Raw genomic sequence first — 11,711 nt, forward strand, 5'->3', positions numbered from 1 at the left:
CTCGAACCAGTGTCCCCTGCATTGGCAGGCAGATTCTCAACCACTGCACCACCAGGGAAGCCCTCTTCCTCTTCTTCTAAGGGCACTAATCTCATGATGAGAGTCGTCCCCCCCATTCCCACTATGACCTATTCTGAACCTAATTACCTCCCAAAGACCATCTCCAAATACCATCAAACTGGGGTTTAGGACTTTGATATGAATTGTAGTGGGAAGGGAGGGTAAAAGGGGAGTGGGCACAAACATTCAGCCCATACAGTCATATTTCCTTTTTTCTAAACATATTTTAAATAGTTGGGATTTTATTATATGTACATAGTTTTACACATAGTTTTGTGTACTGTCATAATTTTCCTTGTCATTTTTTGGAGTGACTCATTACCTTAAGATAGATTCGTGGGCTTCCCTGGTGGTGCAGTGGTTGAGAGTCCGCCTGCCGATGCGGGGGACACGGGTTTGTGCCCCGGTCCAGGAAGATCCCACATGCCGCAGAGCGGCTGGGCCCGTGAGCCATGGCCGCTGAGCCTGCGCGTCTGGAGCCTGTGCTCCACAAAGGGAGAGGCCACAGCAGTGAGAGGCCCGCATACCGCAAAAAAAAAAAAGGTAGATTCGTGTAGGTGGAATTAATAGATCAAAGAGCATGGACTTTTAAATATTTTTATGCATATTGCTAATTTGCTTTCCAGGAAGGTTGGTTGGATCAATTTGCAGTTCTGCCAACAGTATATGAAAGCATCTGTTTTACTGTACTCTTGCCAACACTGAGAATTACCAATTTAGAAATCATTTAAAAATGTCATCTGATTATTATTTTTAAGCTTTTTGTTGAAGGATAAAGACATAGGAAAGTATCTGATTATCCCAAAGCAAACACACCTGAGTCGGCATTCATATCAAGAAAGAGAACAAATTCGCCATCCTCAGGATCCCCCTCATGCTCCTTCCAGTCATTATTACCACAAGAATAACTGCCATTCTGACTTCTAAGACCAATAAACTAGCCCTGTTCGATTTTCTCATTTCGGTGTAGTGTTCCATTTTATAAATACAGTATATCACATTGTACTTGTTCATTGTGCTGTTAATGGACATTTGGTTAGTTTTCAGTTGTAGATTATAAGCATTTCTGTACATTTCTTTTGGTGACAATGTTTATGCATTTTTGTTGGCATGCACCTTAGAAGTGGAATTGCTGGGCGGTAGGCTATGGCCGTATTCAGCTTCAATACTGCCAGACAGTAATTTCCAAAATGGTTATATCAATTTAGATACCTACCAGGAGTGTCTAAGAGTTTCAGTTTCTCCAAATTTGGGTTAACACTTGATAATGTCTGTCTTTTTCCCTTTAGCAAGTTGGCTGGGCTGTGTATTGATATATCATTGCTGATGCCATTTGCATTTCTTGGTGATTAATGAGCTTGAACAATTTTTCAGATGTTTACTGGCCATTTGGAGATATCCTCTTTTGTAAGTAAACTGTTCAAGTATTTCGCCCATTTTCAAATTAAGTTGTCTGTCTCTTATTGAATTGTATAAGAAATTTTTATATTCTAGATCTTAATCTTTTGTCAGTTATCAAATTTCTTCTTCTGCTCTTTGGGTTGCCTTCTTACTCTTTAGCTGTGTTTTGATGAGCAAAAGATACATTTTTAACAGACTTCAGTTTATCCATTATTTCCCTTTATGGTTAATGCTTATTGTGTCCTTTTAAAGAAAATTTGTCTACACCAAGGTCCTGAACATAATCTTCTCTTGTGAAATTTGCATTCTGTAATGCTCAGTGAGATTGAATTTTCTTCTATTTAAGAAACATTTCTTTTGGTGCTTGCAACTTAATTGCCAGTCTTTATCTTTTACACATTGTTTTATAAACATATTGGTGTTTTTCTTATTGATTTCTATAAAGTATTTATATATTAAGAAAAAATTTGCATTTTTGGTTCTAGATATTTTCATAACTTTGTTAGCCTTGTAATTACTTTTAATAGATTTTAAGATGGTAGAATCATATTTTCTTTTGTAATTTTTCCCATTTATTTTAAGTGTAAAAAGTCTTTTTAATCTGTTAGGAAATATATACCTTCTAATTTTTGTGGTGCTCTGTTGTTATTTTGTTTTGTTTTGTTTTTCTACATTTAGCCCTTTGATTCACATGGGGATAATATTGTGAGGTGAGAATCTAAATAGATTTATTTCCCCCTGATACCTAAGTCAATTTTCCTTTTATTAACTGAATGATTCTTCTCTTTCTAGTTGACTTATAATGCTTCCTTTTAATAAGTTGAGTTAGTTTATATACTTTAATTTGCTTTTCTAGTTACTCTGAGCCATTTATTTGCATGTCAGTTCTAGCGCTGTGATATTCATTTTAAGTGTGTGTGTATGTGTGTCTGTGTGTGTGTATGCTTGGTTTGGTTTGGTTTGGTTTAGTTTGGTTTGGTTAGAAATGCTTCCCCTCATTTTTCATCTTTTTCAAACATTATTTTGACTATACTTGTCTGTTTACTCTGGATAAATTTACTTCTGGATAAATTTTAGAATCTTTTTCTTTCTTTCTTTCTTTTTGAATTCCAAAGAAGTCCTTTGAGATTCTAGATTAGAATACTTTAAAGCTGCAAGTTAGGAGCTTCCCTAACCTGTGTCCCCTGCATTGGCAGGCGGATTCTTAACCACTGTGGCGCAGTGGTTAAGAATCCGCCTGCCAATGCAGGGGACATAGGTTCGAGCCCTGATTGGGGAAGATCCCACGTGCCGCGGAGCAACTAAGCCCATGCGTTACAACTACTGAGCCTGCACTCTAGAGCCTGTGCGCCTAGAGCCCATGCCCTGCAACAAGAGAAACCACCGCAATGAGAAGCCTGCGCACAGCAACAAAGGGTAGCCCTTGCTCGCTGCAACTAGAGAAAGCCCGTGCAGCAATGAAGACCCAATGCAGCCAAAAATTAATAAATAAAAAAGAAAAAAAAACTTCATTAAAAAAAAAAGAGTTCTTCACAAGTTAACTTGTAGTTTTTTTTTTTTTTATAAATTTGTTTATTTTATTTATTTTTATTTTTGGCTGTGTTGGGTCTTTGTTGCTGTGCACGGGGTTTCTCTAGTTGAGGCGCTCGGGGGCTACTCTTCGTTGTGGTGGGCGGGCTTCTCATTGTGGTGGCTTCTCTTGTTGTGGCACACAGGCTTAGTTGCTCCTCTGCATGTGGGTTCTTCCCCGACCAGGGCTCGAACCCATATCCCCTGCATTGGCAGGCAGATTCTTAACCACTGCGCCACCAGGGAAGTCCCAAGAACTCTTTCTTTTTCCTTCAATGTTTAGTCTTTGATACCAGAATGTATTTTTATACCTCTTTATGATTTATTCAAAGCTTACTCTACCTGAAGATACATACATATTATATATAATATATGTTATATACAGTTATATACTATAGTTATATATTATATATAGTTACATATATAGTTATATATTATATTTATCTCTATATCTTATATCTTATCTATATACTATACCTATATAAAATAGACTCCACTATAATGAAAATTTGGATATTATTTGATTGATGAGTGGCTGCTGACCCATCCTATTGTCAGATGCCAGCAAACTGATAGTTTACATGAAGGAGAGGACTCAGGACGGGGAGCTGGCCACACCAGAAAGACCAACGCTATGATTAGAGGGCTGGGACTTTGTGCCCTGACAGCCCTGATTTCAAGCCCATCTTTGCTTCTTACTGGGCAAGCTTGGGCTTGTTTACTGATGATAAATTTCCTTATCTTCAAAATGGGAGTCATGACAGAAATGGCAGGGTCCTAGCAGGAAACCAATGACACACTTAAAATGGATACTTTGAAAAGAGTTTACTAAAATTTAATAAAGGGACAATTTACAAAGCTGTGGACAAATTATAAGGAAGTCACAGCGATAGTGCATTGTCTCAAGGCCAGAAACAGTGTCATTTCCACCCCCAGACCTGAAGACAAGAGGGACAGGGTCGGTTGCCAGAACTTAGAAGTGAGTAACGTCAAAGGGCAAACCCAACAGGAGCAGCACCTTTTGTGGACCCTGATGTGACTGTGCAGGTGGGAAGCTGGGGGAACAAGTAACCTGGGCTTACGCACCTCCTCCCTCTCACCTTCTGCAGGGGCTTCCCCGTTGATGAACCCAACTTGAATCCCGAGGGCAAGAGACTCCTTTTAAAGAGGTCCAGTGGTTCTGGGATTTGGGCCTGCATCAGAATCACCTGCAGGTCTTGTTGAAATACAGAGCTCTGATTCAGTGGTGGTGGAGGGGGCTTGAATTTTGCAGTTCAAACACTTTCCCAGGTGATGCTGATCCAGCTGGTCTGGGGACCACACGTGGAGAGGCACTGATGTAGTCCTGGGTACAAAGGAAGGTGGAGAATGGTGGGCAGTGGCTCTGAAAAGGCAAGCGGAAGATATCTGGCCCAGTTTTCTTAGTTGTTAGAGGATTCGATGGATGTATGTTTAAGTGCTTGTCATGCTGGAGGTTATCAGTAAATGTCCCCTTTCCTTGACTTCAGGCCTCAGCGTGCTCTTTGACTCCTCTTGACCATTATGGCTTCTACCAACTGCTCTGTTCAGATCTTCAAGACCTGCAAGAGGGCTCCCCAGAATCCTAACTCTGAACTTGGTCTCACCATCTGTTTTCTGCAGCTTCTCTCAAGCTCAGAGGACTCCTGTGCCAGCCTCAAGTCACCCAGGTTCCGACCCTGGGACATCTTCTTCCCTGCAAAGGTGTCGCTTTGAGCCTGAGGTGCTGACACTCTCTTTCGTTCTTGAGCTTTTATTTATTTATTTATTTTTCAGGATTTATGACCCAAATACTTTAGTTTTTCTTTTAAAAAAAGTAACTCTCAATATGGATGTTTTCTTTTTCTTTTTCCTTTTTTTAATTCCAAATGGCTAAACAAATACCAACTATATGACTTCTTTGGGGAGGTACAAAAAATTTTTGCATTTCAATGGAAAACATGCATTGTCTACAGCATACCCTTTCAAGTTATCAGATTCTGGCCCTATTCATTGTCTTTGAGTTGTTTTGCCATGCTTTCTAAATTGTAGGTAACTGATATGTAAATTTCATCTTGTCAGGTGGTGATTTTAATTGACTTCCTTCCCTCTGTGGAAAAACTAGTTTTGTCTCTGCAATTATGTGAGATAATAAATGTTTCTTATTGTATAAATTGGGTTTTTCATTACTTGCAGGGAAGACCCTCCTGACTGACAGATCCCTTATAAATTGGGGTTAGTAATACTTCCTGCCTGCCCCACAGGATTGCCCTGTGAAAGCACTTTAAAAGGTGTTTGAGGATACATGTTCTAAAGGATGACGCAGAGTATATGGGAGGTATGATGCATAGGCCCTTAGCTGGCTGGAGGCTTTATAGCCTCTTCTTTGAGTCGAAGAATTAGAAAGGAAATTAGTTCACATACACTTCCTCTAGGCTTTAACACAGCTGCAGTTTTTGCTTTTGATACTGTTACCGAACCATGTCAGCCTGACACACAGCAAGCCAAACCCTGAGACACCAAAGTTTCCAGCCCAGAAGGAGTTTATTCACAAGGCAGCCAAGTGAGGAGACAGGAGAACAAGTCTCAGATCCGCCTCCCTGAAGGCAGGGGATTGGGATATTTTAGGGATAAGCAGGTGGTCTTAGGCTGGGGAAAGGTGATTGGAGGCAGGTTAAAAGGTGAGGTAATTGATGTTCTGTGCACGTGCATCTGGGTTACATGCTTCTGCATATTCAAAATGGAGGCGCTTAGCATGATCTGTGAGTGGAGTTTTCCGGCCCTCTGACATCAAAAGGCCATTCACTGGACATCTGCACAGCCCAGGTTCAGGGTCGGTGGTCCCAACCAGCCCCCAGCCAGCCTGCAGTGGGCAGGAGCAGACTCCAAATTCCTATAAAACCCCTGGGCTGCGTAAAGCTGGGAAGGGATGCAATTAAAGAGAGGAAAAAAAGAAAAAAAAACCCCAAACCTTAATCAATGAAGATATTTTTACAAGCAAAAGGGTTTTAATAATCTGTTCCCTTATCAGTTGTTCTGTAAGACAAATTCAAGCATTTCTATTAGTTATCAGCTTCTGTTAACTATGGGGCATGGTTTCAATGCTAAACTGCAAAACACAGTGCTACACAGGTATTTGCAGTAAACTGGAAAGTGGCTATTGGAATTTAGGGAAAATGGTCAAGTAGAAAGGCCTTTAATGAATGCAATTTTTAAAACACAGTGATCAATACTACAAGGTTTAATTAACTGTTGTTGAATTTGTAAAGAAAAAACAATGTTACCTGCCATTCCAGTTCTACAAGGATCAAGCCATCAGCCACTGCAGTTGCCCACGGACAGTGCACTCTGAGGGAAATTCAGGATGGAGAAAAACAGCAAACTTTCTGTGCTTTGGATATACCGCCCCTTAGGTATTTAAGATGAATATCTATGGAAGAATTTCAAGTGACCCCAGATTGTTGCATCTTCCCATACATAGAAAAGCACTAAAATCATTAACTTGAGCTATCTCTCTTCTTTGTGATTAGCAATACTCTTTTGACACTTGACTACATGTTTTTCCCCAACAAAAAGGTTCATATATCTCCTGGCTCCTCCCTTTACCTCTTGGAGTTCCTCTGAGCTATCTGAGAGGCTGTCTCTCAGGCTATAGTCCTCAATAAAGTCCCCAAATAAAACTTAACTCATAACTTTTACATTGTGTGATTTTCCTCGTCAACACATTTCATTACAAGCATGTCATTTGTCATTACCAGTATATTATTTGTCCCAGTCCTGTAGGTGGTTGAGTTTCTAGCTCATTGTAGTACTGAGGTCTGATTTCCAGCACTTCTGTCATCTCTAAGGGGTGTTAGTCTGCGCAAACTCTTAGCACATAAACAAGTGCTCCTTATAAATCCTCTTTGATGATTACAGTTACTATAGAACTCCTCTTCACTGACCCCTCCCTCCAGAAAAATTACAAGCCCTTGAAAATTAGAGTCTAAATTTTTTTGTTTGTCTAAGCATGTTCTGAATACTGGGTTTGTGTTAGGCTTTATTAACACTTGGTCTTCAGGCTATAAAACCTTTCACCTCAAGCGTCCTCACTCTTCTAGCAGCTTCGATTGAATGGACAGAGAGGAGGAGACATCTTCCTAAAAAACAATCGTCTTCAAGGTTTGAAATCTTGTGACCAAAGTCAGGGTTATAAAAGTCAGAAGGGGCCAGGTTTCTGTGAGCTCATCTTTGCTCTGGGTTAGAATTTAATGGGGTTTTTTTTGTTTGTTTTTTTGCTTTTGTTTTTGTTTTGCCATGCCACGAGGTGTGGTTTTTTTTGTTGTTGTTTTTGGGTTTTTTTTTGCGGTACGCGGGCCTCTCACTGTCGTGGCCTCTCCCGTCGCGGAGCACAGGTTCCGGATGCGCAGGCTCAGCGGCCATGGCTCACGGGCCCAGCCACTCTGCGGCATGTGGGATCTTCCCGGACCAGGGCACGAACCCGTGTCCCCTGCATCGGCAGGCGGACTCTCAACCACTGCGCCACCGGGGAAGCCCTCACGAGCTGTGTTTTATTTTCATTTATCATACAAATAACTTTCTATAGTATTCCAGGGCAAACCAGAGAATTTGGCAGTCCCATTGGAGGGTCCCCTCAGAGACCTATGGGCTGGTGGCATCAGCAAGGAGTGCCTGGGTTCACAGTGCAGCTTGTCGCTCATGTCCATCTTGCAGGTGGCTCTTCCTCCACATCACAGCTCGGGTCTCCAAGATGATGGGAGCGGAGGATCCTCCAGGTTCTTAGAAAATTTCACTCCGCTTGCTTCTCCTGCTCAGCGATCTCTTTGGTCAGCAGGGTGTTCTTCTCCTGTGCCTCCGTCTTCTTCAGCTTGGCCTTATTGAAGCTGGTGATTTCCCCCATGTCCTGCTTACCTGCCATTTTCTTAAAACAATCCGAGAAGTTCTGCTCCAGGCCCACAGCCCCAGTGCTCCTACTCACGTTGCTGCAGCAAGAGACTAGAATTAATTGTGAAATCATTTTAAAAAGCTGTTGCAGACTTCTTATATCTTCATTCCTGAGCACAAACAAGCTCTAACCAACCAACCAACAGGTCTATGGATCTATTGTGTTTTAGTTTTTGGGTTTTTTTAGACCTATTTTTAAAAGGTAAATACGTATTCACTCTTACACTGGTTTGGACAATATAGACATGTTTGCTATTGATAAGAGGTTCTCATTTCCTCTTCTGTTGTGTATTTTAAAGCCATCTGTTGTTCTCAATGCTGATTCCACATGAGAATCAGTAACATAATCAAAATATAATGACTCTGGGGCTTCCCTGGTGGCGCAGTGGTTGAGAGTCTGCCTGCCGATGCACGGGACACGGGTTCGTGCCCCGGTCTGGGAAGATCCCACATGCCGTGGAGCGGCTGGGCCCGTGAGCCATGGCCACTGAGCCTGTGCGTCTGGAGCCTGTGCTCCGCAATGGGAGAGGCCGCAACAGTGAGAGGCCCGCGTACCCACCCCCCCAAAAAAATAATAATAAATATATATATGTATATAATGACTCTAAAATTATTAATAATATATTTCTTTTTCTTCATACTAAGTCTTTGAAATCCAGCATGTATTTTATACATAAAGCACATCTCAACTCAGACTAGCCACATTTTAAGTGTTCAATAGCTCCGTGTGTCTAGTGTGACCATATCAGACAGCACAGATCTAGACCTAAGACTTCAAATGATTTTAAGAAAATGAAGACATAGGTGAGCAGTAAAAGCATGCAGAGTCTCATCTTGTCCTCAGGGTTGGGTAGGCAGCAAAATACAGATCCTGACTAAAATGTCAACTAGGCAAGGCAAATACCATGCATAAGTTCTAAACACTGGAGAAAAGAAAGTAGAACCAATCAAATAAAAGGCGGGAAGTGAAAAGAAAATTAAAGAAAATAAACAAGAAATCATTGCTGATAGTTTAAAAGATTACAGTTGGTCCAAACTTTGAAATACTGTGCTAAAATTAAAAAGAATAAGGTAGGCAGTGTCTGATGGCCTCCCCGCAGTGATCTCTGCTTACTAGTGTTAATGCCCCTGTGTAATGCCTTCTCCTTGAGTTTGGCTGGATTTACGGACTCTCTCCTAATGAACAGAATACAACAGAATTGATGACATGTCACTTCCGAGATTAGGTTATGAAAAGGACTCGGTTTCTGTCTTGTGCACACTCTCGCTCATTCTCTCTTAGATCACTCATCCTTGGGAAAGCCGACTGCCGTGTCCTGAGGCAACCTTGCTGAGAGGTCCATGTGGCAAAGGACTGAGGCCTGCCAAAAACCACATGAATGAACTTAAAAGAAGATTCCCACCTCACTCCAGGTCAGGCATTCAGATGAGATCACAGCCTCAGCCAATAGCTTGACGCAGCCTCATGAGAGACTTTGAGCCAGAGTTGCCTAGGTAAGTTGCATCTGAAACTCATCCACAGAAACTGTGAGATAATAAATGTTTGTTGCTTTAAGTTGGGGGATAATACGTTATGCAGCAATAGATAATGAACACAGTAGCTATATATTAACATTAAGTACAAAAAACCCCAGTTACTGTTTAGTACATGTAGAATGAACCTGTATGTAAAAAAATGCAAAAATTAAAATGTGTGAGAGGTAGACAGAATAAGATTTATTAATATATGATTATTCCTGTCTTTCTTTTCTCCTTTATTCTCCTTACATACACTAAAGTGAGTCTTTTCCTTCCTTACCCTTCTCTTAGATGCTAAATCAGAAGAGTATAAAGAGATCTGCCTGAAAGTAGGAAGGATTTAGTGAAAAATCAAGCTAGTGTACAAAATAAAGAACTGGAGGTTAAAGAGAAAAGAAAGGAGAAAAATATGCACAAATTGGGGTTTGACAAAGTATAGTATGGGTTTGAACTGGGGCACTTTTAGTGTTTTCAAGAGATGGGTACAAGGATTAGAAATGCTTCTTCATTAATATTTTGTGGATGAACTACTTTCTTTGAATCTAATATTATTCAGAGACTGGGCTATGTGGAAAATAGAATTTAGTAGGGTTATGTATGTATATAGGTAAATGTTGGTACATAAAACCTTATAATGAAGCAGTGAAAGGCTTTCATTTTTCATTATTTGTTCTTCTGTATTTGAAATTTTAATAGCAAGCTATATTGATAAAAATCTGAAGAAGTTATTTCACTAAAACATCTGTGCGATGTTGCCAGTGCAAGACACATGTGACAAATTCTTAGCAACAGCTATGACACAGGTAGGAAATGGGTGCTGGTGGCCCCAGTGGTGACATGAGACAGAGAAAGAGAGAAGAAAAGGTCGCACCATGGGTAACTGAGAAGCTTTGCAATGAATACATTCAGAACATCCCAGAATTCGTTAGGAGGAACTTTGAGAGGTGTCGAAGATGAAGCAATTGTGGATTGTGGGAGAGTCAGAGAAATCCTGTTTTTCGACTGACTTGTGACCCAGTTTTAACCCTGGGATTGTGAAACCTGGGGGAATGAGTATGAAACCTCCATAAAATTATTGACAACTGTAATCATCCCCTAAACAATATTATGCAAAAGACTCTCAGAAAGTCCGGTCAGCTACTGGGTGCGGAGAAATGGGAATGCTCAAATACTGCTTGTGAGCAGTTACACAGGCAAAAACAACAAGTTTGTAGAGGGTAGTGTAGCTTTCAAAATACCTGAAGGAAAATAATTCTCTTTCTAAACGCCCACTCTCCCATTCCCCAAACGTCTCAGTCACCCTTTGCCTGTGAAACATATGCAAACCCCCAGGAGCACTTAGTTTACTATGGTGCAGTAACTATTGCTGAGTACCTTCCTCGAGTTTAGCACTGTGCCAAGGGATTCAAGCATCTTACAGGATATATCCCCACCCATCAGTTCTTAAACTCTGGTCAAGGAGAGAAATCATACCCAGCAAACAGTGAGTGACAGCGTTGGGTGTACTGAGACTATCTCCTCACTGTCAAAATATAAGACTGCGTGGTACAGGAAAACAGATAATGACTAGGCACCACATCATATAACATCAACTCGATGAGGATATTTGGGCATTTATAAACTTTTCCACTATAAAGATTACTATGGGGGTGGGGGGAGAAAGATTTAGGGACTTGCTTAAAATCAAACAGTGACCTCCCTCCTCCTTCCTTCTCTTCCTTTCTTCCTCCCTCTATCCATCTATTCATTTAATCAATATTTATTTAGTGCTTACTATGTGTCAAGCTCTGTACTAGGTCCTGGGGATAAAAAGGTTAGCAAAAACTCTGGCCCTCAAATATCTTGGAGTGTGTAGGGGAGATAGATCAAATAATTATACAAAAATATGTAATTATAATTTTGATAATGTTATAAAGGTTAACAATATAGTGCTGTGAGACTATGTAACTTGACCATGGGATTCAAGTCTAGATTGACCCCAAATTCCCTGCTGCTCTTACTAACCACTCTTTGCCTTTTGCAAAGTAGCCAAACTACCATCCTAAAGATTGTATTGCTAATTCTGCTTCTGGAATTTCCTTTTCTTTGCTGAAGCTGCCATGGTAGTTCACTGTACTTGCATCACAGTTGTCACTGCTGGTGTGTAGCAGAACCATTTCAGGCTTGATGTTCAGAGAGCCCCAGTTCCAAATGCTCATTTTGTCACTTTCTATCTCTGTGAC

General features: G+C 40.8%; 1 pseudogene; it reads right to left on the reverse strand.

The window, feature by feature from the left end:
- Positions 1 to 6,448: 6,448 nt before the first annotated feature.
- On the reverse strand, positions 6,449 to 8,368 carry LOC149748403 (thymosin beta-10 pseudogene; annotated as a pseudogene).
- Between the last annotated feature and the right edge of the window lie 3,343 nt (positions 8,369 to 11,711).

This window comes from Delphinapterus leucas, chromosome 9 (genome assembly GCF_059928025.1).
Source record: "Delphinapterus leucas isolate spDelLeu-1000000601 "Yukka" chromosome 9, BTC_Dleu_Yukka2, whole genome shotgun sequence".
Taxonomy (NCBI): domain Eukaryota; kingdom Metazoa; phylum Chordata; class Mammalia; order Artiodactyla; family Monodontidae; genus Delphinapterus; species Delphinapterus leucas.